At 39.4% G+C, this 27,322-nt stretch overlaps 1 protein-coding gene across 18 annotated transcripts in view; it reads right to left on the bottom strand.

Annotated features, from left to right (window-relative positions):
* Positions 1–27,322, bottom strand: part of ATXN1 (ataxin 1) — a 249,417-nt gene that overhangs the window by 189,908 nt on the left and 32,187 nt on the right. For 16 of the 18 annotated variants that reach the window (XR_009154529.1, XM_058177821.1, XM_058177820.1 and 13 more), the window contains one exon: positions 17,673–17,750. The exons of the other annotated variants lie outside the window; for them this stretch is intronic. The gene's annotated coding sequence lies outside the window, so the exon portion shown is untranslated. The remainder of the gene's footprint in view (positions 1–17,672; positions 17,751–27,322) is intronic. 18 annotated transcript variants of the gene reach the window in all.

The following is a 27,322-nucleotide window of genomic DNA, read 5'->3' on the forward strand; positions in this document are numbered from 1 at the left end:
CCAGTGACTCTGGACAGTGAACGATCATTAAAACACAATGTAAAAAGAGCCATGGTGGCACAGTGGTTAGAATGCAGTATTGCAGGCTAATTCTGCTGACTGCCGACTGCCAGCAGTTCGGCTGTTCAATCCTCACCGATTTAAGGTTGACTCAGCTTTTCATCCTTCCAAGGTCGGTAAAATGAGGACCTGTCGTGTCCCACTCCTCCGCTGATGGCCGGGTCAGGGAAATCCGAATCAGGCTTGCCTCTGCAGCTCTGCCCAAAGTCCTAGCAAAGTCCTCAGAGCAGGCAGGAGACCAGTAAGTGACTTCAGCAAGATAAGTTCGACTTTGCCTGACTCAGAGACTGCCAGAAAGCAGATCCTTTATATAGGCCATGGGGTGTGGCCCCATGACTCAGCACTCATTAAGGCCTGCCCCCCCCTTCCTTCTGTTGCCTCCGCCTATCCAATCTTCTGATGCGAGGGTCACTCCCATCAGCTGTCGTTGGAAGTCAACTTTCCTCAGGCTCACATGCTGTGGAGGAGGGGTCTAGCTGCTCCGTTTGCCAGGGCATGGAGCCAGGGTTGGGGCCGGGGGATGCTCCCTCCTCTGCAGCCTGCTTGGGCATGGAGCCAGGGCTGGGACCGGGAGGTGTCCCCTCCTCTGCAGCTTGTCTGGGCATGGAGCCAGAACTGGGGCCGGGAGGCATACATTCCTCCGTGTTCGGGAGCAGATAAGCAGACCCTGGCTGCGGTGAGAGCGGACAAGACACAACAGGACCATGACTGTCGGGGGCAATATTATGCTGACTCCGTAAACCCTTAGAGAGGACTGTAAAGCACTGTGAAGCGATATACAAGTCTAAGTGCTACTGCTAAAAAAGAAATTAAATACTATATAGTCAGTGACAATATAGAACCAACCAACCAGCCAATAAATGGGATCCCTCATATACTCAGGAGCCCAGGTGGAAGTATATAGCCAGGTCTTCAAGGCAGTGGTGAAATGTAATGGTTCTGTGGGTGTGCCTTGATGGGGGGGGTTAATGTGATTGGGTGGGGGGCCAACTTTTTTTTTATTTACTTTTAAAAGTATTTTTTCTCCACCCTCTTTGCTGAAGAGGCTGTAAAAAATGCTTTTAAAAGGCTCCTCTGATGATCCCAGCTGAGTTGCCTGATCGTCGGAGGCTTTTCTTTTCTTTTAAAATCTTTTTTTGTTTTGCCTTTAAAAGAAAAAAAAAAGCCTCTGATGATCAGGCAACTCAGCTGAGATCATCAGAGGAGCCTTTTAAAAGCATTTTTTCTACAACCTCTTCGGCAGAGCGATCATCAGAGGAGCCTTTAAAAGCATTTTTCTACAACCTCTTCGGCAGAGCGATCATCAGAGGAGCCTTTAAAAGCATTTTTCAGCCAAGAATAAATGCTTTTAAAATAAACTGCCAAACCAGAACAATTGAAGTAGAGGGTTTATTTTAAGATAACTCCTCTAATGCCTGATATTTCAGAAGGAAGACAAATTTGTAATACTACAGATAGCCCTCAACTATCTGTATCAATTGAGCTCAAAATTTCCATTGCTAAGCAAAACAATGAGTTTTGACCTATTTTATAACCTTTCTTTCCCACAGTCATTAAGTGGATCACTGCATTTGTTAAGTTAGTAACATGGTAGTTAAGTGAATCTGGTTTCCCCATTGACTTTGCTTGTCAGAAGGTTGCAAAAAATTATATCACAATAGGACTGAATGTTAAAAGCAACCAATTTGGTTAGATGGAGTGCAAAGAAGACATGTGACAAGCAACACTTATTTGAAATTACCTTCCTTTTCAAAATAGTTTGATTCTGGCATTCTAATAGCATCCAACCACATATGCATAAAATGCTTAGCAGCAAAACAAAACACATATTAATAATTAATATATAATTAATACATGCATAAACCTATAATCTATCACTATTTTACATAACTCATAATAGGTACATTTCTACTAAATTTAATTTTGAGATAAATCAGTTAATTTACAATTTTGTACCAGTGCTTCTTAGTATAGACACAATTGTGGTATGAAAAACAATCATGCTTTTAAAAGTTAAAAAAAAAAGATCCATACCAAAGCAAATACGTCTAGATTTGTATTCTTTGTATAAGATCCAACTTGTTTGGGGCAAATAATTTGTTTTCTCTAACCATTTGCTTTATCTATAGACAGGAGAGCTCAGCAGGCCTTGGCGTTAATCTGCATATTATCAAGCACTGACTTGATCTTAAAAGAACATAAGAGAGTTCATTTTCACAGATGAGATCAAGTTACAACTGCTTCAGTTTGCACACAGAGAGGATGATGGTTTACTTTTAAATTACGTTCATTTGGAATTTCATCATACCAGCTGCTCACTGCCATTCTCTTCCATTAATCACATAAACATAATAAACATTATTGGGCATGCTCTCCTTACACAGTGGCCTCTCGTTCCAATCCTTTTGCCAGTGACTTCTAGGAACCCAAGCTATGCCTCACTTTCCCATTTTTGAATGCAAAGAAGACAAAAGAGGCTCCCAGTAAAAATACTGCTTTAGAGATGGTAGAACTAAACACAGAAAAATGAGACGGATGTTGTTCCCCTCTAATACAGCTTGAGTTCAAGTATTTCTCTCACAATAAATAGTTTTTATGTGTTCCTGGTGTTAATACTGTTTCTTGAATACTGCTTAGGTAACAGAAGTCATTTTATAAAGGCACTGCTTTGTGGCACTGCTTTGTGGCACTGCTTTGTGGCACTGCTTTGTGGCACTGCTTTGTGGCACTGCTTTGTGGCACTGCTTTGTGGCACTGCTTTGTGGCACTGCTTTGTGGCACTGCTTTGTGAAAAATGTCCTGCAAAGACCAAAGCCGTCTCCGTGCTATAACCGGGTCGGAAGCCGGAGGGCACAGTTCAACCAGGGTACACCCCTTCTGTGCCCAGCCAGGTCTCCGTAATGCCCATAAGGTCCATGGACTCCTCTGAATCAGATCACAAATCAGGGAGCCTTATTGACCACGGACCGGGCATTGCAAAGCATCAGCCGAGACCCAAGCTCTGAGGGTCTTGACCATCCGGGAACGAGTGAGGACTGAGGGGCGGAGCACGTGATCGCTTTTAGACATCGAACACGTGCTCCCAAAGAGCGATACGGCCCCTGCCTCCGCCATATCTGCCCCTCCCTTCCTTCTGTTGCCTCCGCCTATCAAGTCTTCTGACGCGAGGGTCACTCCAGTCAGCAGCTGTTGGAAATAAACCTTCCTCAGGCTCACATGCTGTGGAGGAGGGGGAGGGGTCTAGTTGCTCCGTTTGCCTGGGCATGGAGCCAGAACTGGGGCCGGGAGGCATACATTCCTCCATGTTCGGAAGCAGATAAGAAGGCCCCAGCTGTGGTGAGAGTGGGCAAGACACAACAGGACCATGACTGTCGGGGCAATATTATGCTGACTCAGAACCCTTAGAGAGGACTGTAAAGCACTGTGAAGCGATATACAAGTCTAAGTGCTACTGCTAAAAATAAATTAAATACTATATAGTCAGTGACAATATAGAACCAACCAACCAGCCAATAAATGGGATCCCTCATATACTCAGGAGCCCAGGTGGAAGCATATAGCCAGGTCTTCAAGGCAGTGGTGAAATGTAATGGTTCTGTGGGTGTGCCTTGATGGGGGGTTTAATGTGATTGGGTGGGGGCCAACTTTTTTATTTACTTTTAAATTACGTTCATTTGGAATTTCATCATACCAGCTGCTCACTGCCATTCTCTTCCATTAATCACATAAACATAATAAACATTATTGGGCATGCTCTCCTTACACAGTGGCCTTCCTTCCAATCCTTTTGCCAGTGACTTCTAGGAACCCAAGCTATGCCTCACTTTCCCATTTTTGAATGCAAAGAAGACAAAAGAGGCTCCCAGTAAAATACTGCTTTAGAGATGGTAGAACTAAACACAGAAAAATGAGACGGATGTTGTTCCCCTCTAATACAGCTTGAGTTCAAGTATTTCTCTCACAATAAATAGTTTTTATGTGTTCCTGGTGTTAATACTGTTTCTTGAATACTGCTTAGGTAACAGAAGTCATTTTATAAAGGCACTGCTTTGTGGCACTGCTTTGTGGCACTGCTTTGTGGCACTGCTTTGTGGCACTGCTTTGTGAAAAATGTCCTGCAAAGACCCAGCTTTTGATTGTATCATTTGTTTTGTCAATCTGTTTTACTTACTAGTATCAATAGTACAAGCAGATATAATTTGAGGCACGATTGTATCATCCTCCATTTCCGTAATACTTTTGAGGGTGTGCCAATTAAGTTATAGAAAATGAAATATTCAGGAACATGCAAAGCAACTGCTATCTTTCTAAGAGCAAAGGACCATATAACCGTGTTAATTCATGCCAAAGGTTCATTTGATTCTGGCATTCTAATAGCATCCAACCACATATGCATAAAATGCTTAGCAGCAAAAACAAAACACATATTAATAATTAATATATAATTAATACATGCATAAGCCTATAATCTATCACTATTTTTACATAACTCATAATAGGTACATTTCCTACTAAATTTAATTTTGAGATAAATCAGTTAATTTACAATTTTTGTACCAGTGCTTCTTAGTATAGACACAATTGTGGTATGAAAAACAATCATGCTTTTTAAAATAAACTGCCAAACCAGAACAATTGAAGTAGAGGGTTTATTTTTAAGATAACTCCTCTAATGCCTGATATTTCAGAAGGAAGACAAATTTGTAATACTACAGATAGCCCTCAACTATCTGTATCAATTGAGCTCAAAATTTCCATTGCTAAGCAAAACAATGAGTTTTGACCTATTTTACGACCTTTCTTTCCCACAGTCATTAAGTGGATCACTGCATTTGTTAAGTTAGTAACATGGTAGTTAAGTGAATCTGGTTTCCCCATTGACTTTGCTTGTCAGAAGGTTGCAAAAAATGATCATATGACCCGGGGTGAAATGTAATGGTTCTGTGGGTGTGCCTTGATGGGGGGTTTAATGTGATTGGGTGGGGGCCAACTTTTTTATTTACTTTTAAATTACGTTCATTTGGAATTTCATCATACCAGCTGCTCACTGCCATTCTCTTCCATTAATCACATAAACATAATAAACATTATTGGGCATGCTCTCCTTACACAGTGGACTCCCTCGGCTCCAGACTTTCTTTAATCACAACCGCCACCCCCCCACCCCTACCTTGGGCCCTCGGCTGATGGAATGCACGGAAGCCCGGAGGGCACAGTTCAACCAGGGGTACACCCCCTTCTGTGCCCAGCCAAGTCTCCGTAATGCCCATAAGGTCCGCGGACTCCTTCTGAATCAGATCACAAATCAGGGGAGCCTTATTGACCACGGACCGGGCATTGCAAAGCATCAGCCGAAGACCCAAGCTCTGAGGGTCTTGACCATCCGGGGAACGAGTGAGGACTGAGGGGCCGGAGCACGTGATCACTTTTAGACATCGAACACGTGCTCCCAAAGAGCGATACGGCCCCCTGCCTCCGCCATATCTGCCCCTCCCACTTATAGGCCATGACTCAGCACTCATTAAGGCCTGCCCCTCCCTTCCTTCTGTTGCCTCCGCCTATCCAATCTTCTGATGCGAGGGTCACTCCAATCAGCTGTTGTTGGAAGTAAACTTTCCTCAGGCTCACATGCTGTGGAGGAGGGGGGGGGGTCTAGCTGCTCCGTTTGCCTGGGCATGGAGCCAGGGCTGGGGCCGGGGGATGCTCCCTCCTCTGCAGCCTGCTTGGGCATGGAGCCAGGGCTGGGACCGGGAGGTGCCCCCTCCTCTGCAGCTTGTCTGGGCATGGAGCCAGAACTGGGGCCGGGAGGCATACATTCCTCCGTGTTCGGGAGCAGATAAGCAGACCCCGGCTGCGGTGAGAGCGGACAAGACACAACAGGACCATGACTGTCGGGGGCAATATTATGCTGACTCCGTAAACCCTTAGAGAGGACTGTAAAGCACTGTGAAGCGATATACAAGTCTAAGTGCTACTGCTAAAAAAGAAATTAAATACTATATAGTCAGTGACAATATAGAACCAACCAACCAGCCAATAAATGGGATCCCTCATATACTCAGGAGCCCAGGTGGAAGCATATAGCCAGGTCTTCAAGGCAGTGGTGAAATGTAATGGTTCTGTGGGTGTGCCTTGATGGGGGGGGTTTAATGTGATTGGGTGGGGGGCCAACTTTTTTTTTATTTACTTTTAAAAGCATTTTTTCTACAACCTCTTCGGCAGAAGAGGTTGTAGAAAAAATGCTTTTAAAAGGCTCCTCTGATGATCCCAGTTGAGTTGGCTGATCGTCAGAGGCTTTTCTTTTCTTTTAAAATCTTTTTTTTTTGCCTTTAAAAGAAAAAAAGCCTCTGACAATCAGGCAACTCAGCTGAGATCATCAGAGGAGCCTTTTAAAAGCATTTTTTCTACAACCTCTTCGGCAGAGCGATCATCAGAGGCTTTTTTTTTAACTTTTAAAAGCATTTTTTCAGCCGAAGAATAAATGCTTTTAAAAGTTAAAAAAAAAAGTCTGATGATCGCACGGCTCAGCTGGGCATTGGTGCGGGGCAGGGATTTTTGCTACCGGTTCTCCGAACCACCCGCCGCCATCACTATCAAATCGGGCAATCCGGTCCGAATCGGGAGTATTTCACCCCTGCTTCAAGGCCTTCCAAAAGGTCAGCAGAGTTGGGGCCAGCCCAATCTCAGGAGGGGAGGGTATTCTACAGGGCTAGCACTACAACAGAAAAGGCACATCTCCTAGTGTCTGTCAGCCAACATGCCAGCCAAAATTTCTTAATGCCCCTAAATATTTCTAAATAGACCTCAAATTACTATTAAAATATCTACTAAAAGTACAACTCTACAAAGATTTTTCAGAAGGTGAAAAGCGAAGATTTAAACAAAAACTCATTTCTATCTTGAAATAATGCAAGTTAAAAAAAAAAAAAGATCCATACCAAAGCAAATACGTCTAGATTTGTATTCTTTGTATAAGATCCAACTTGTTTGGGGCAAATAATTTGTTTTATCTAACCATTTGCTTTATCTATAGACAGGAGAGCTCAGCAGGCCTTGGCGTTAATCTGCATATTATCAAGCACTGACTTGATCTTAAAAGAACATAAGAGAGTTCATTTTCACAGATGAGATCAAGTTACAACTGCTTCAGTTTGCACACAGAGAGGATGATGGTTTACTTTTAAATTACGTTCATTTGGAATTTCATCATACCAGCTGCTCACTGCCATTCTCTTCCATTAATCACATAAACATAATAAACATTATTGGGCATGCTCTCCTTACACAGTGGCCTTTCCTTCCAATCCTTTTGCCAGTGACTTCTAGGAACCCAAGCTATGCCTCACTTTCCCATTTTTGAATGCAAAGAAGACAAAAGAGGCTCCCAGTAAAAATACTGCTTTAGAGATGGTAGAACTAAACACAGAAAAATGAGACGGATGTTGTTCCCCTCTAATACAGCTTGAGTTCAAGTATTTCTCTCACAATAAATAGTTTTTATGTGTTCCTGGTGTTAATACTGTTTCTTGAATACTGCTTAGGTAACAGAAGTCATTTTATAAAGGCACTGCTTTGTGGCACTGCTTTGTGAAAAATGTCCTGCAAAGACCCAGCTTTTGATTGTATCATTTGTTTTGTCAATCTGTTTTACTTACTAGTATCAATAGTACAAGCAGATATAATTTGAGGCACGATTGTATCATCCTCCATTTCCGTAATACTTTTGAGGGTGTGCCGCAATTAAGTTATAGAAAATGAAATATTCAGGAACATGCAAAGCAACTGCTATCTTTCTAAGAGCAAAGGACCATATAACCGTGTTAATTCATGCCAAAGGTTCATTTGATTCTGGCATTCTAATAGCATCCAACCACATATGCATAAAATGCTTAGCAGCAAAAACAAAACACATATTAATAATTAATATATAATTAATACATGCATAAACCTATAATCTATCACTATTTTTACATAACTCATAATAGGTACATTTCCTACTAAATTTAATTTTGAGATAAATCAGTTAATTTACAATTTTTGTACCAGTGCTTCTTAGTATAGACACAATTGTGGTATGAAAAACAATCATGCTTTTTAAAATAAACTGCCAAACCAGAACAATTGAAGTAGAGGGTTTATTTTTAAGATAACTCCTCTAATGCCTGATATTTCAGAAGGAAGACAAATTTGTAATACTACAGATAGCCCTCAACTATCTGTATCAATTGAGCTCAAAATTTCCATTGCTAAGCAAAACAATGAGTTTTGACCTATTTTATAACCTTTCTTTCCCACAGTCATTAAGTGGATCACTGCATTTGTTAAGTTAGTAACATGGTAGTTAAGTGAATCTGGTTTCCCCATTGACTTTGCTTGTCAGAAGGTTGCAAAAAATGATCATATGACCCGGGGTGAAATGTAAAATTTGTTACTACCAGTTCTATGATCAGAGATAACCTCAGTTGCCATCCCAAAAATATTCTTATTTTATTCTATATATCTCCTAATCTTTAGTATTTAATGTTGACACGCATGTGCTGCTGCAGAGAGCAACCACAGGTACTCCATGAGTGTCTCTCACACACTCTAAAGCACCTTTTTGCTTTTGAATTCAGTGAGCTGCAAAGTGGTACATGAGCTGACATTTTGCATAAATTGGAACAAACTTTACTAATGCCAAATATGCTGTAACACTATAATTTTTGTGAAGCTTTCAATTTTAATTACTATAAAAATGCCCTCCAAAACAAAATATAACCAACCAAAGCACCTTCAAACAAAAAACCCAGCAGAAAACCAACCCTAAATAATTTCTTTATATCCTTAAAGCAAGTAAAGCTGAAGAATTATGTACAAACCATATATATATATACACACAAAATTGACAGTGTCATTTCATTAAAGACACCCAAAACCACAGAGGGACAAAACACCCTGTTCACTTCCTATGTATCCCTGTAGGCCGTTAGGATGCTCTTTATCACTCCTAGTTGCTATTCTCCATCACCCATTATTACCACTACGCCAGTTTACATGAAAGTGGCCAAACGTCTAAATTAAATGGCAGACTATACTTAGTTTACCTAGTTCAAATGGATGGAAAGCAAAAATAATTTAAATGTCATTTTTTTGAACTTCAAAACAACTTCAGGCAAACAAATTCTCTGAGTATGTGTATGTGCCTGCGTGTCTGTATGTGTGCATAGGAGGTCCATTAAACAAGACTCAGAATTGACTAACATAACCTGTAGCATTTAACGCCCTCATAATGACTTTCATGACAAAAATACCTTAGCCTTCCAACCATATAAACTATATTGACAGGCAACAGTCAGCATTTTTCCTTAAAGGATCTACAGAGCTAGAACAATTCAGAGAATTGTATTCTCTTCTGAACTACATTTATTTTTATCTTCACAAAGCTTGAAGTTGCTAATTATTGTAATATAATGTTTATATTTCTCATTGACTGATACTGTATATTCTTTATTTCCAATTATGCTTCCCCATTCAGCCAACTTTGCTCCGATTTTTGTCACTTGAAGAGAAACACTCCAATAGGTCACAACAAACCTCATGTTTCTATTTGTTGCTGTTTGTCTTTCTACAACAGCCTTCTACCAGCTTTCAGGCTATTTTTGATCATCTCTGTTTACCAAACACAGGCAAACGAAGGGAAGGAGCAAAAACAGGTATAGTACTCGTCCACCACTATGTGAGGAGAGTGGAGGAAATGTTCATTAGAAGATGACCAAAGACTCCAAAACGCATTTCCCCAATTTCCATATACTTAGTCAAAATTTCATTTTCTGCATTTTTTTTTACCCTGAGTCTTCTTGAAAACAAGAGATGTACCTCCATGCATATAGACACATGCATAAGCCAATAAATACTTTGAAGCTATAAACTATTAAAATATAACATCTAAGACTTAAGTTAGCACAATTTGGAGTACATAAACGATTTGTTTAATCCAGGTGTACTATCAGCCTCTGAAGTAGTTGACAGTGGACTATTCTCAAGTCACATATATAGAATTGCCTTTTTTCCATGTTTTTCCATCAACATGGCCCAAATACTTTTCAGAAAACTAATTGGAGTTTTAAGGTGTGTCTTATTTTTCTTTGTCCTAATTTATAGATTAGATTGGCGGGTATGCTCAGGAAAGAAACTCAGAGCTTAATATAAGCAAAAAAGCAATATACTTGTTCTATTGGACAACTGGCAATAATGCTGAGAAAATATACTTCCTTACATATGTTTTTGTTTATTAAAAGCAGGGGTGAAATGCTCCCGGTTTGGACCGGATCACGTGATCCGGTAGCAATGGGGGTGGGTAGTTCAGAGAACTGGTAGCAAAAATCCCTGCCCACCCCCCTGCCCATGCCCACAGAATCGCCCAGTCCCCACTTGCCTATTTGCTGCTTCTTTCGGGCTCGCTCCTGCCTTGCTTTGCTTCAGCTGCTGCAATCAATTGCATCAGCTAGCAACTGAATCTGCCTGCCTGCAATCCATCTCATCGGTGAGCAACTCAATCTGCCTGCCTTGTCCCTTGAATTGAATAAGTAACTGGGGTTTTTTTGGGGGGGGAGCTTTTTAAAAAATGGGGATTTTTTAAAGAGTTTTATTTTTTTTTAGACATAGCAATTAACTTTAAATTGCTATGTCTAAATTTAAAAGGAAGTTTTAAATTTAACTGCTTTTATCTAAAAATATAAATAAAATAAAATAATAAAATATTTGTGCACCTTTCTGAGATTTGGTGTGTTTCTGTAGTGTTTCATTCTAAGGACACAAACACACAAAATCTCACAAAGCTGTATGTGGCATTTTGTGTGTGTGTATGAGTCTGTTGTGTTGTGTTGTGTTGTGTTGTGTTGTGTGTCTGTGTAAAGTGTAAAAGTTGGTTTTTGAGCTTTTTGTGGCTGTGTGAGGTTCCTGCTTGTTGCAGAGGCCATTTTGGGTGAAGTAAAGCTGCTTTTACATTGTGTGTGAGTCAGTTGTGTTGTGTTGTGTTGTGTTGTATGTGTGTAAAGTGTGAAAGTTGTTTTTTGGTACCTCTTATTGTTTTGTATACTTTGTTTATTATTTTTATTATTTATTGTTATTGACCATGCCCACCTAGTCATCTGACCACCAAGCCATGCCCACCAATTAAGCCACACCCACAGAACCGGTAGGGAAAATTTTTAGATTTCACTCCTGATTAAAAGGTGTGACAAGGGCATGCATAAATAGCTAAGCTTCACAGCCACCAAAAACAAAGGTATCTGTCTATGAATTGAAATTAACTAAAGATTAAGTATCTAAACATTAACTCTTAAGAAAGGATATTAAAATAGGAAGACACTAACATTTATTTAACAAGTAGATATTTCTCATAGTCACTTCCTTTCCCTTTAGCTATGATTAGAAGTGTACTTCACTTTTTCTTAATATTAAGAAGTGTATATTTTACTCAAAAAGCAATTGTACAATGTGACCGTTGCCTTATGTAAAGTCTACTGTTGCCAGCATTGTTCATCAACAATGACATCCATGTTGGACTGCAACAATATATTCTAATTAAAGATATTTCAAAAATTTCAAGTCGTATAGAACATAATCATTTGACTGGAGAGTTAGATGATTTAAGTAATGACTACATTATACTAATTGTACTGCATTTCCAAAGCTACTATATTTCCAAAGTCTCTCTAAAGGAATGATTTTAATTTAAGAAAAACCTGAACACTTTGGGATTGGAAATTACCACAGCTTTTATTATAGCTGATATTTATTGTTGCATTACATGTTATGAGTTTCGGTGGGTGGGGGGCACCCCCTGAAAGGATGACCTTAAAAGTATTTATGATAGGCAGATATTTTAGACTTTCATATTCTTCAACTTTCTAGTTTTTCTAGATCTTTCTAGATCAGGATATTCTGTGACATAAATATATTCAAATAAAAAATAAACATCTAAAAAGCCATAATCTGAATGTGATAAACACCTTAGTATCACATACTTCAAGAATCATCAGAGGTCATCCACAGAAATTGTTTTCAAAATAGTTTGATTCTGGAAACTGAAAACTATCATTGTAACTTTATGGATCTTCTGGACTGTTTAACAACATAATCCTCACTGCCTACCAAGTGTCTACTCAGTTTACTTACAGTTCTCAGACATATGCTTTGCATTTCTTTGTGTCTCAAATTTAATTTGCATACTGAAATTGAATTTTAGCAAGACAAGAGTTGCAAAAAAACAGTTACAATTGACAATGGCCCTTATTCAGGTTCTGGGCAAGTGACACCCACCCCCGAAGAAGCAGACCAAAGATGTGTAGATTCTTTTCCGTCTAGATCAGGTGAGTCAAACTCACGTCATCATGACAGCGTCACATGACGTATTGGGACTTTTTTCCCCTTCACTAAACCGGGTGTGGGCATGGCCAGTGTGTGACGTATCCGCCCCGCAGGCCAGGAGTTTGACAGCCCTGATCTAGATGGAGACTACGGTCAGAGGACTCTTACTCAGTTTTAGCAGCTAGTCGAAGTTATGAGGTAGAGATAAAAATCAACCACAGGTAACCTCAAGGCTGAATTATGGCAACAGACTCTACCTAGAAATCCAAACAGATGGGTGAAATTATTTTAGCGGTGCTGTATGTATACTATAGGCATTGTACTAGATGCAAATTGATTTTGATTTATAAAGCTCTGAGTAGTCTTTGACTTTTAACCAATTAGTGACCGTTCAAAATTACAATGGAACCAGTCCTCACACTTACAACCACATTGCAGCATCTCCACAGTCAAATGGTCAGAATTCAGGCATTTGGCAACAGGCACATATTTATAAAGGTTGTAGCATCCCAGAGTCATGTGATCATCATTTGCGCCTTCTCAGCAAGCTTCCAACAAGCAAAGTCTTTGTTGCAAGCTACTTTCATATACCCTAAATTACATATCATACTGGTATTTATATAAATGGTTTGCAACTTTGCTTAAATATTAGAAAATAATATTCTACAAAGAGTTTTGTTTTGTTTTGCACCTCCATAAATTTTCAGTATCCTTGCACCTGTGTATTTATGTATTCCCAGGACAGCATTAAGGCATCTAAAAGGGGCACTGACAGATATTATCAGTGTCCATTCCTCCAACAAATGGCACTGCACAAAGGAAGATTAATTCAGAGATTGTGGAAAGAGTGTTTTTTCCTTCCGTTTCAATTCTCTAGCCTACAAAATACTCTCTAATTTATATGGGCAGATTTTATTTTCCAGTCATCAGATACTCAGACATCAAAATACAACTTTATTGTAGTTTCATTCTGACTAGCGCTTTATTTTCGAAACTGTCATATGACTGAGTGAGAAATTGCCACCCAGCATTATTCTACTCAATTAATCCAATACGCAAAAGAAGAATAAAAGAATATGCTAATGTCTAAATTCATATATAATGCTAAACTATTTTTAGTCATAATGTCTTGAACAAATCAGAGTCTACCTTGGAGAAGAACAAAGAAATTCTATTCTTGTTGCAGTGAATTTCTGAACTTCTTGTAACAGTGAAGAACTTATTTATGAATCTGTGGGTCTGCTTTCTATTTATTGTGAGATGCTAGTTCTATTTTTTACAATCTTTTGTGCATGAAGGAAATTTGACTGGGGACTCTTGCTTTTCTTTTTTTTTATGAGGAGATTGTTCTTGGATTGACTTCCTTTTTGGGATGGTTTGTTTTGCCAGTATGTTCTTTTTAACATTTCTAGTTTTCCTCATGAACATCAACGTTTCATATCAAAAATCTTCTAGTTCAGCATTCTGTTGCCACATTGCCAACCAAGTGGTTACTGAAATCCCACATAGAGCACAGGAACATACTGTAACACCCTTTCCTGCTCATGCTTCCCAGAAACTAGTTTCAGAAATATATTTGCCTTAGAAATAGAAATACATAGCCAACATCATTACCGATCACTGTACTGTAAGTACTCTTATCCGTCATGAATTGTGTAGCCTGCATTTCATGCCATTCAAAGTGGAAATTAATGCTACATACTATGGTAGCACATTCCATAATACAAGTATTCTGGAAAATTGTGCTTTAATGACATTGGCATTTTTCCTATTAAGTAAATGTAAATATCTGGCATGGCGCAGGAATTCAGACTACAGTACTCCATCTTGCAATCAGGAAGAAGCTGGCTACAGAAGGAAGACTGCTGGCATGGAGAGAAAAGCAGAAAAAAACAGGCAAACATAGTTTACCCTAAGCACTGTTTTCTTTTAAAGCTTCTGCTCCAGTCTCCTCCTGCATGGGCAAGTTGGGACATAATACCGAACTATAACATGCCGGGATTCAAAAGTCAGACATGAGAAACCACCTTTAAAGCAACCTATTATTCATAAACCAGCATCAAACCATGCCTTTAATTATAACTTCTTGAACAAATATAAACCACATACTGTGATATTTTTTTTTATGGTTCAAATGCAAAAAAAAAAAAAAATAGCAGACAGCAAATTACAAAACTGATTCTATCTGCTAGTACTTCAAAGTGTTTGATGTAAAGGAAAGTGTGATATTGTTCTGCATTGAATTACATGGTGCATCATCTGCAAAAATTACTCAGCTTTCTATTCTATTCATGAATGTTTGGCAGAAGCCAACAGGACTTGATTTGCAAGCATACGTGGAAAGAAAATAAACTGTATTATTAGCTTAGGTTCATTAAGTTTACTAATAGGTTCTCTCCCATAGAAATTCAAAAGATTATGATTATACTAGTACATACCATGCCACCAGATATGCCAGGAAAGACAGCATTTCCAAGGAAAGCCAAACTTAATTGTTAGGTTGTGATACTGATGTATTGCCAATGTCTCATAACAGTTTGCCATATGATCAATAGCTATCATTTGTTACATTATTCAGAAATTAAGAGCTTCTTCCATTTTCCTCCCATTCGTTTCTAAAAGCCCAATGAATGACATGCATTTTACTTGAATTAAAGCAAATTATAAAATTTTATCAACATTTTACATAACAATGGATAAGATTAATTTAAACATTTTGTAAAACAGACATACATGTATTTTTAAAAGTTCATTTTCAACGTAATATTCTGTAATATTTAATTTAAAAATGCAAAATTATTAGTGATTTATAGAATACTTGTGCCTCTGCTATTAAAAAAAAAGAAGCAGGTGGAGCTTGACTTGTAAGTTCAGTAATGTTCAAAAAGTCTAAGGTCAGCAATCATGCCTGAAGCAAATTCTTTAAACATTTTCTGACCCACCTCTGAGTTGTTTGCAATCCTCTGCAAGGTCATATCCACAGTGATCCCTCAGTCCATTTGTAACTTTCCAAAATCAAAGTTCTAACTACCCTCTTGCTGCTTATTCCAAAAGGAAAAAAAAATCAAGTCCTTAAACTTGTATTTAAAGCTTCTTTTGCTAAGGATTGAAAGAAACTCACCCAGTGCTATAAAATTTGTCAATCCAAAGGTTACTTACAAGCTGAAAAGCAGTTAACAAGCTATTTCCGAAAACGTTAGAAAAGGAATTATGTGAACCCAGTGTCCTTTTGAAGGTGTTGACCACGATTGGAGCAAAAGATGGCCATTACCTTGTTCTCCCAGTGCTCTAAACCTACTGGAAGCTGCTGCCTTACGTTCCCTTTTGGGGGACCTACTGTATTGAGCACAGGTGGGCAATCCTACGCATTCTCCTTGTTACGCCAGTTTTTCATTCCCCCATAGTCTTCAGTTTGCCATTTCTTACCCAGAAATCTGATTGCTCAACAACTCAAACTTCTCAAATACCAACTGTAGAAAATGGCATGCAGCTTTCAATTGTTGTGAAGATTTTCTCTTTTGAAATGCTACGCACAATGAATTAGAGCAGGTGATCAAGGGCTCTGAACCATTCTTTTAATGTCCTAGAGAAGACGGACCCAAACTCCTCAAAGTAACAGCACAGCAAATATGCAAGCATAGAAAACAAATGGCATTCTTTGTATCACCATTGCCACAGAACAGGATCTATCTTGTTTGCTGAATTCACATCATGTTTATACTAGTACTCAAGAGTTATCACCTATCTGCTTCAGTGCTACTACGTTTCTGATAAACAAAGCAGCCAAACAACCCTTATCAAGAGAATGAGCAGTCAGAAGTGACCACATCAATCACTAGAGTTTCCTCCACAACAGGAGAACAAACGGGCACTAGCAGGCCAGCTACCACAGCCTCATTATTTTTACTGATTTCTTATCTCTAGATATCAGCAAATGAAAGGGGTGCAAACACAATTTTACAGGTTAGGAACCCTTGGAATGGGCCATTCTGAGTGAAGTCGGGAAGTGGATTGACCTCACAATAGGTCATTTTGAGTTCTACTTGCAAAAAAACCCACAATGTCCTTTTTTTTTTAACACTTTCAGAACTCTCCTAGAAAATATTAAATATGGGATCTAGTATGGTCCATGACATACTGAGATTGCAGCGTGATGAACAACATATCGCATAAGACGCACTTTAGTTTTTGGGGAGGAAAATAAGAAAAAAACTGATTGGCAGGTGGATTGGCCTCCCGGAATACCCCCAATCAGCTGTTCCCAGAGATGAATTTTAGCAACAGGTTCCTTGGTTGTGAGCTCTGTGCCTTGCTTTTTTTGGCCTTTTTTTCCTGCCTCTGAAATTCCATTTCAGAAAAAACTTTTTTCTGCCTCTGAAAGCCTCCAAAACAGAATTTCAGAAAAAAAGCCTCTGAAGCTCCGTTTGGGTTTTTTTTCCTAAGCTCTTGGAGCTCCGTTTGGGGCTTTTTTTCTGAAGCTCCGTTTCTGATGCTTTTTTTAGCCTCTGAAACCTCCGTTTGAGAAGCTGGGTGGGGGGCTACATTCGGAGTATAAGACGTACCCAGATTTTCACCCTCTTTTTGGGGGGAAAAAGGTGTGTCTTATACTCTGAAAAATACAGTATTTATGAGTTCTTGAGATCTCAGCAATATGCTTTACCTTACCTCTCATAATGAAATGTATAAGCCCTCATGATAAAAACTTTCTGTTCCCAGATAGCACTCCACTTACAGTGGTGGGTTTCAAAATTTTTTACTACCGGTTCTGTGGGTGTGTCTTAGTGGGCGTGGCATGGCTTGGTGGGCATGGCTTGGTGGGCGTGGCAGAGGAAGGATACTGTATAATCTCCATTCCCGCTCCACTCCAGGGGAAGATTACTGCAATATCCCCATTTTCTCCCGATCAACTGGGACTCAGGAGGCAGAGACTAGATGGGGGAGGGGCCAGTCAGAATTTTTAGTACGGGTTCTCTGAACTACTCAAAATTTCTGCTACCGGTTCTCCAGATCTGCTCAGAACCTGCTGAAACCCATCCCTGTCTACTTACTTATAAACATGAACCATGGAAAAGTACTCATACTATCTTTAGGAGGTGCAGTTTTTCTCCTTTCAGAGTATTAGTGTAACTCATTTCAGAGTTACAGTGCAGGATTTTAAACAAGTTTCTTTTTTGAGTATTTATTTGGGAATTATAACTAATATTAGTAAATCTATTAATGAAACATTTAAGCAGAACATTTAAACAAAACATTTTACTTACTGAATATAAGAATGTCCTATTTTCCTTTAATATAAAGTCTTCTCAGGTCTCAAATATCCACTTTTGTGCTACAGTTTTCTGTCAACAAAAAAAGACATTTATCGTCTTCATGAAATTCAAGAGTATGTAATTATAAAGGCATACATAAAAGAGAGAGCAAGAGTGCATATACACACACAGTTGAACCATTCAGTTTCAAAAATAATCAGGAAGTGGTCAATCATTTACAATATTTGATTTGAAACTGTCTTAATTTTTTTAACTAATTTATGATTTTGACTGATGTATTTGATGAGAAATTACATACATACTCTTAATACAATTCTTGTTACAGGTAGTCCTTGACATACAACGGTTCATGAAGTGACTGTTTAAAGTTACAAAGGCACTGAAAATGTGACTTATGACTGTTTTTCAAAGTTACAATCTTTGCAGCAGCCCCATGATCACGTGATCAAAATTCAGATGCTTGGCCACTGGTTCATATTCATGACTGTTGCTGTGTCCCAAGGTCAGGGGGGCAGAGGTCGGGCCCGAGGCGCCTCACTTGTGGGGTGCCGCAGGGGTCGATTCTCTCGCCCCTTCTGTTCAACATCTATATGAAGCCGTTGGGTGAGATCATCAGTGGCTTCGGTGTGAGGTACCAGCTGTACGCTGATGACACCCAGCTGTACTTTTCCACACCGGGCCACCCCAACGAAGCTATCGAAGTGCTGTCCCGGTGTTTGGAGGCCGTACGGGTCTGGATGGGGAGAAACAGGCTCAAGCTCAATCCCTCCAAGACAGAGTGGCTGTGGATGCCGGCATCCCAGTACAGTCAGCTGAGTCCACGGCTGACTGTTGGGGGCGAGTCATTGGCCCCGATGGAGAGGGTGCGCAACTTGGGCGTCCTCCTGGATGAACGGCTGTCTTTTGAAGATCATTTGATGGCCGTCTCCAGGAGAGCTTTTTACCAGGTTCGCCTGGTTCGCCAGTTGTGCCCCTTTCTAGACCGGGATGCCCTATGCACAGTCACTCACGCCCTCGTGACGTCTCATCTGGATTACTGCAATGCTCTCTACATGGGGCTCCCCTTGAGGGGCATCCGGAGGCTTCAGTTAGTTCAGAATGCGGCTGCGCGGGTGATAGAGGGAGCCCCTTGTGGCTCCCATGTGACATCTCTCCTGCGCAGACTGCACTGGCTGCCTGTGGCCTTCCGGGTGCGCTTCAAGGTCTTGGTAACTACCTTTAAAGCCCTCCATGGCATAGGGCTGGGCTATTTACGGGACCGCCTGCTGCGACCGAATACCTCTCACTGACCCGTGCGCTCTCACAGTGAGGGACTCCTCAGAGTGCCGTCAGCTAGGCAGTGCCGTCTGGCGACACCCAGGGGAAGGGCCTTCTCTGTGGGGGCTCCCACCCTCTGGAACGAACTCCCCACAGGACTTCGTCAACTTCCGGACCTCCGAACCTTCCGTCGCGAGCTTAAAACACATCTATTCATCTGCGCAGGACTGGATTAGATTTTAAATTTTATATTGGTTTTAATGGGTTTTATTATTTATATTGTTTTTAAAAAATTGGGCCATGTAGAATAAGCTTTTTAACTGTTATTTTATTTTGTATTTATATGTACCTTTTTTATTTGCCTGTGAACCGCCCTGAGTCCCTAGAGAGATAGGGCGGTATACAAATATGATAGATAAATAAATAAATAAATAAATAAATAAATAAATAAATAAATAAATAAATATGATCACCTTTTACAACCCTTTGACAAGCAAAATCAATGGGGAAGCCAGATTCACTTAACAACCATGTTCCTAACTTATCAACTACAGTGATTCACTTAACTGTGACAAAAAGGGTCATAAAATGGGGCAAAACTCACTTAGCAAATGTCTCACTTAACAACAGAATTTTTGGGCTCAATTGGAGTCCTAAGTAGAGGACTACCAGTATTTCTGAGTGATAAACAAAGCTATATATACTCAAATATGTTTACAACCAGACATGGAAAGCAGGCTGTAATTTCCAGGAGCAGTGATGTCATTACAAGGCTCTTTCATATTTCCTTTTTTAACTGTTCACCCCTCCAGACTATAATCTCATTCTATATATAAACTCATTGATAATGCATTAGATGCAGCAAAATTCCCTAATAAGTATGAAAAAAAACTTTTTAAAAACCCTCATTTTTTTTCCATAGAATTTTTATTTGGATGCATAGTTTTATACAGAATGTTTTAAAACTCTGTATAATATATTCTGGTCCAAATAACATAAATTAATATGATCAGCACATATTTTAAGAACTTCTAAATATCTTGTAATGTATTACAAAAGAACTGCTTTATAATTGTTTTCACGCACTATCTGACAATAAGGCAGTGTATTATTGTCTTGAAAATAATCACCCTGCTACATATTCATTTTACTTGAAAACAAAAATGCCACATTATAAATGATAGTTTAAGGGGGGGGGGAATTCCCTGCAACTGTAAGCAGCATTTTATTTTTTAAAACTTACAAACAACACGTAGGAATGGGAATTAAACCTTATAGAATATAATGATTTAAGTTTTGAGCAATTTGTAGATCAAAGACTGCAAAATTTGACCAATGCATTAAAAACAAACAGGGAAGATGTTAGTATTTTATTTAATAAAGCAAAATCTTGTAAGTGCTATCTTTATATAAAATGAATCCAGAATCCATAACACAATTGGGTTTCATGTTTCAAAATGATGTTGGCATCCAGCCATACAGCATAGTTATCTTTTTAAAATAGGCTATGGGTTAAGGAGGATTCATTCAACCACAGCAAACTGTGATCTAATCCTATCTTGGAACAATCATAGTCAACTTCTATAAAGCATTCACAGATTCAATTCCTGATATGAATTTTGTTAAAATCACTTAACTGTTAGCACTTTGTTTCATCTCAATATTTTCAAACAACTGTCCTTTTATTTCCTTTCTCATAAAAAAAAAAGTACAATTTTTATGTAATCTGAACAGAAATGTACTAGCTGGAAGCGCACTGAAAATTTCAGTGCAAAGTCTGGTTTTAACTGAAAAACAGCTGAGTAGTTGAAGGTATTAAAGCTGTGTGCAATTTGCTCAAAAGTGGTGCTTTGTAATATATGGTAGGGCAGACGAATGCCTCTTTTTAAAACAGCCACATCAGCCTCACAACACTGATTGAGACTCCTGTTGCCAGGAGTCTCTGCAACTTGGGTGTATGCATGACTAAAACGCTGGGCACAGCTTCTGAAGCAGCTATGTAAATCTATAAAAAATATGCCTGCTCTAATGGCTTCTCAACCTCCAAAAAGAGAGCGAAAGAGGCTTCATATGCACTCTTCCACATTCTTAAGTATGTATTTCAAGACTTGTCTTATTTTAGATGGTAACAATAATTAGCACTAATACTACTATGCTTCAGTTGCAAAATATCTTACAACACGCAGTAAATTCAATGTCCTGTTTTCAAAATAATCTGCTAGGTTATAATAGCATGAACACTACTTTTTGTGCAGTACTTTCTAAGATATTTCTGTCATTTTACTAAGATGCATATTGAAAGAGAAAAACAGAGAATTCAAGCGCAGTAACATCTATACTACAATTTATTTTTATTTCATGCTTTCAAACTTAATGTTATTATTCACAGAGGAAAAGCACAATGTTTCATAGCCCAAGAAAATGTTTTCTGCACTCAAGCTATCTCACCCCCCACCACTGTACTCCCACAATAGTTTCAATATTACTTCAGTTCCGTTAAGATTCATACACAGCTCAGCTAATATCTGACCACTCTTGGCTTTGCATTCATTTGACCTCAATATACGTTGTTTGTTCAGAAAAATGATACTGTTTTGCAATGAATGAGAATAGCTTATACAACATTATAAAATAACCCTATTGTCAAGTAGAAAACCACTAAGCTGTAAATTCTATTAGCCTAAGATATATCCACCCTAAAGGTTACACAATAATTTTCTGAAAAACTTCATGATGATATGAAAATTCATTTTCCATGGATAAAATCAGAACCAATTATTGAAAAATCTTTCAATAATACCAGTTGAGCAATATAAAAACCTTGGATTCTACGGGTAGCCCTCGACTTCCATCCATTTGTTTAGTGACTGTTCAAAGTTACAACAGCACAGGACAAAATGACCTGTGATTGTTTTTCGCAAGACCATTGCAAAATGATGATCAAAATTCAGATGCTTGACTACTGGCTCATATTTATGACAGCTGCAGTGTCCTGGAGTCATGTGGTCATTTATTGTGACCTTCTGACAAACAAACTCAATGGGGAAGCCAAATTCACTACAACCGTGTTGCTAGCTTAACAACTGCACTTATTTACTTAACAATTTGTGGCAAGAAAGGTCGTAAAATGAGACAAAATTCACTTGTCTCACTGAGCAACAGAAATTTTGGTCTCAATTGTGGTCATAAGTCAAGGGCTACCTGTACCCACTTTGGTGGCAGTTTATTCCTCCCCCTGCTCCCGCCCCTGTGAAGCAGTATACTTTTTCCCAAAAGCAAAAATATTTTAGACACTTATCTTCACTCCTTCATATTCTATAAACCAACATTTAAGTATTAAAAAAATAAGTATTTGGTTTAAGGGAAAAATGAAAACATGGAAAGCCTTTTATATTACAACCTTAAATGAAAGTTTTAAAAACAAGCAAATCCTTCTGTACTACTAGATTTGCTAGGGACTGAATGGGAATCGTGTACATATGACCCCACATGCAAAAACACGGGATAGATCCACAGCAAATTAATTAACTTTAAAATACTGCAGGGTAAGCATTAATTCTAAAGTTTGTGAATGATATAAATGTATACATTCCACTGCCAAATTAAATTCCATCTAGTTATAATCCAAAAACAAAATATTTTGATTATTGCATGTTTCAGCACCAACATAATAATCTCTATCAGTTATTTCAAACTAATTCTGTGGTAGATAATGTTTTGCCCTCCAGATGTTTTGCTCAGAACTCCCATAATCCTTGCCACTGGCAATGTTGCATAGGATTAATAAAACTGAAATTAAAAACATATGGAGGGCATAAGTTTGCTTATTGTGAATCAAAGACAGAAAACTTTTTCTAGAGCCAAATTTTATATGTAAAAGCTAACATCTGTCACTAGGGCCATTCAGTTTCTTTCCTAATCTGAACATTTTGCATATCACTGTTTTTCTCTTTTGAGACGGCAATGGTTTAAAAAAAATCCACCATCATAGAGAGATAATGTAATTTAAATGATTCTTTGTTACAGTAGAATACACTACCGGTGATAAAAACAGATTCTAAGAAACAGAAATGTTGCCTACAAGTCGTCCTTGCTTACAACAGTTGAAGGCAGGGGTGTCCGGAAATACCCCGTCATCATCTGAAAAATTAGAGTGATGTTCCTCTTCTAAGGCGAACTCCTCACTGCCTCTGGAAGCGTCAGGTGAGTGGGGGCTGGTCAAGCTCGCGGATGGGGAGACTCGACTGTGTGAAAACGGTTCAGAAACAACTGACCCTGAGTGAGGCCCCGGAATGCAGTAGTCATGTGTGTGGCAATGGCCTGGTCAGTAAGAAGTTGCAGACCCTCAGGCAGATCCCTGAAAGGGTCAGTGGAAGGCCTGATAGCTGAAGTTGAGGTGCTTGTGGGAGCTGCTAAGACTGTTGCACCCCCCAGGTCTGCTGAAACAGCAGGAGTTAACAGGCAATCAAAGGGATTGTGTATGAGGCCTTGTTCCCCACTGTTCAGTGGAGTTGGACCCATGGAAGGCTCTCCTGCCCCCTCTGGGGACCAGGCCTGTGGCAAGGGAGATGAGGCATGACTCTGAGATTCATGGGAAGGAGATGGATCACTGCGATGGGAATAAATTTCCCTTGAAGCCAATTGTAGTGCAGCTTTGGAGACTTGACTTTCTGTGTCTCTGTTCGAGATCCTTGATCTCTGCTTTAGGAATATGCCTGCATTTGTAGGAGGCCTTCCTGCCAGTAGAGGTCCCAGCCACCTCCCTATCTGTAGAGCGATCCGCCATTTGATAATGTGTACTCACTGCGTCCAAAATGGCATCCGGAGATTAGGTAGGCCTCAAAAGCACCACCAGGAGAGTCAATGGTGTCGACTGTGCCGGTGAAAACCGGGCTAGCCAGCACACTCGTGAGCAGGACGGATGCTGCTCAAGAGGCAGCTTGTCTAGGTCAGACCTAGATCGTGCCAGCTCCCAGCGCCGAAGGTCGCACGGTCAAAGCAAGGCTGGACCAGCAGGCAGCTTGCGGAGGCTCCAGTTGAAGTGTGCTTCATGCACAAAGCCACTTTGCTGTCATGGGCTGCTGGGCTTTTCAACCCTCTGGCAGTGCGGTGAAAAACAGCCAAAAAGCCTGCTGCAGCGCTTCAAAGGGCCACCCTACAGCTGATGTGCGGTAAAATAGCTGTGGGTGGAGGCAACTGGGAGGCGTGAGTCCAGAGCTGCTGCCAGAATGTAGCTGCCCAAATTAGTTGGTAGTACAGATTTGGACCTGTCACTGCCTCGTTGGTGGCATAGAGGGCCCAAAGATGCCCGCCAGAGGTGAGACGGCCGCGGCGAAGCCACTTGAAAATGGCAGCCACGGTGGAAGCAACAGAATGACAGCTGGTAGACCGGTGTGCTCCAAAAGGCTGGAATCGCTGCCTAAGCAAAAGGCCTGGTAGACTGTGTTCCTTGAGAACTCTGATCAAAAATAGCCCAAAAACTAACGGTGACTATGAAATGAGATCAAACAGAAATGGGCTGAAAGCCAGATCTGCAAGAGATGTTTCTCTCAGGCCAACTGAATCAAAACTGGGCCTGAGAGGAAGGAACAGGGGGTGTGGCCAAAAAACTATGACTCAGTCTCTAGGCAGATCCAAATGTAGCAACCCATGTCTGGACGATGCTACAGCCTCACTGGAGAACAATTTTGATATTCAATTAAATCAGCCTCAGAAAGAATGTAATTTTTCCCAATTATATACAACGTATAACAGGAACCAAATGCATTATTTGAGTTGATTCTTCTGGAATCAAAATTAATTACACCATAGATGAAAGGCAAACCATCAAAGATTTTTCCAAAGATCATGTTACCATGTTTCCCTGAAAACAAGACGCTGTCTTTTATTTTTTTGAACCCTGAAATAAGCGCTTGGCCTTATTGTCATGTGCTCAAAAGCCCAATTGGGCTTATTATCAGGGGATATCTTATTTTGGGGAAAACAGGGTACCACCCAACAAAGGAATAACTTGAAATCTCACTGGCTATACCTTCTGCCAATGGCTCCAGTAAATGATGCTTATCATAAGCTGACACTGCCTGCTACACCCACTTGGAAGATTTTTGTCCTCCTTTCCCATCATGGGAAAGGTTAAGGTTTCCCCTGTCCAGTTATGTCCAACTCTAGGGGGTGGTACTCATCTCCATTTCCTAGCTGAGAGAGCCAGTGTTGTCCGAAGATGCTTCCAGAGTCATGGGGCCGGCATAACTATATGCTGAGGTGTACAGAATGCTGTTACTTCCTACTGAAGTGGTACCTATTGATCTACTCACATTTGCATGCTTTTGAACTGCTAGGTGTGCAAGAGCTGGGGCAAGAATGGGAGCTCATCCTATCATGCACTGCTTGGATCTCAAACTGTCGACCTTCCAGTCAAGAATCCCAGTGTTTTAGCCACCAGGCTGCCACATTCCCCCCTCCCATCATGCAAGACAGGCACAAAAAAGTGAAACAAGCCAATTTTCATTCCCAACATAGGCCATAATGCAGATCACCTTCAACAGATTGCTATAACACCTCTCTTAAAAAGAAAAAAAATATGAGTCTGGACAATGAGTTAAGTTCAAAGTTTAGTACCGAATAATAAAAATACTGAAAATGTTTCCTGAAGTAATCATCATGGGATGTTGCAGCAAAGAAATGTGTGGACCTCTACCAATTTTACTATCATATAAGCTTTCATGGATCGTGTTTACCTCATCCAAAAGAAATATATCACAAAATTATATACAGGATTTTTTTAAAAAAAATATAAAATAAACTGCATAATAAGCAATTGTTACATGAAGAAATTGTATTGTTATAAATAGTAATAGTCTTCCTTTAAGAATATCAGCATATCAGATTATGCTATCTGGAAAAGGAACAAAGGCTCAAAAGTGAAAGATATACTGCTGTAGGCAAAGCCTATCTTCTCTTTTATCTGAAAGCATGTGTCGGATGAAGAAGTACATTCCATTTACTAGGATATGTTAGTTCAATCTCAATCCATCTGCACAGTCCACTCATTTCAGGTCTCCAATGTGGACTACTGAAATCCATTCAACAAGTTTAATTTAATGCCTACAAATATTAAGAGTTCTGCCATTTACCTTTGTTATTTCTTCATTTATCATAGGTGTCCTTCCAATTAGTGAAAAGTTGTTTCTCCAACATTATATTAGAAATAAAAAAAAACTTTGAACAAATGGATTAAATGATATGGATTAAGTATATTTAACCTAACCAAACAATTTATACCTGCCCTTTCTCTGCTTAGATCCTTAATTCTCAGCTATTGTTTGAAATATACTTTATATACTGGGGTTATAAAAATTCAGCACAATAATGGAAATGTTTTCTGATGAGTATAAAAATTTGCTCCAACTTTAAAACTGTTTCCTGCCACACAGGAACTTATGTCATATTTATAACAGATTAGACCTGTAGCCTCCTTTCCTGAATTCCTATTGATTGACAGAAGGGAATTTTGTGATTCACTGAATAGATATATTTCTTTAAATATTATGTTTATGCTTTATGCTCATAATAAAAAGTATTTGTCAGTAAAGGTAGTTTTCAACTTATGACCATAATTGAGTTCAGAATTACAGTTGTTAATGTGTGCTTGTTGTTAAGCATGTAACATGACCGTGACCTAGCTTTTGGTTGGTCACAACCTTTTTATTTTTTATTTTTTTGTAGCAGCTAAGTAAATGCTGCGGTCATCAAGCAAATCCACTGTCCATAGTGGGCTTTTTTAAACATCACTTTCCGACCAAAAAATGTCATAAATTTTGGTTGCAAATACAGGCCAGTTGCCAAGCACCCAAAATTCAAACATGTGACCGCCACGGAAGCTGTCAAAACTTCAAATCCCTCCCCTCAAGAGGTTCATTGTAACTTCAACCAGTCACTAAGCGACCAGTCACTGTGTGTGTACATGCCTTCAAATCAGTCTTGACTCCTGGCAACTGCCTAATTAATCCTGTCAGTTTTCTTGGCAAGGTTTTTTTTTTCCTATAGTGGTTTACTATTTCCTACTTTCTAGGGCTGAGAAAAAGTGACTGGCCGAAGGTCACCCAACTGGCTTAATGCCTAATGCAGAATTAAAAATGAATTTTACAGAAACATGATCTATTTCCACATTAAAAGCTGAAAAGAAAATATAGCTGCATTTTTTCCATATAATATATCCTATGGTAGCGGTCACCAACTGGTGGTCCGTGGACCACTGGTGGTCCACGAGAAAATTTTGGTGGTCCGCAGAAAAAGTATTTGTATTTTTTATATTGCACTAAATATTAATTATCTTTTTAAAAAAATCATATTAGTGGTCCGCGGAATTTAAAAATGAATTTAGT

The sequence above is a fragment of the Ahaetulla prasina genome, chromosome 3 (genome assembly GCF_028640845.1).
Source record: "Ahaetulla prasina isolate Xishuangbanna chromosome 3, ASM2864084v1, whole genome shotgun sequence".
Classification (NCBI taxonomy): Eukaryota; Metazoa; Chordata; class Lepidosauria; order Squamata; family Colubridae; genus Ahaetulla; species Ahaetulla prasina.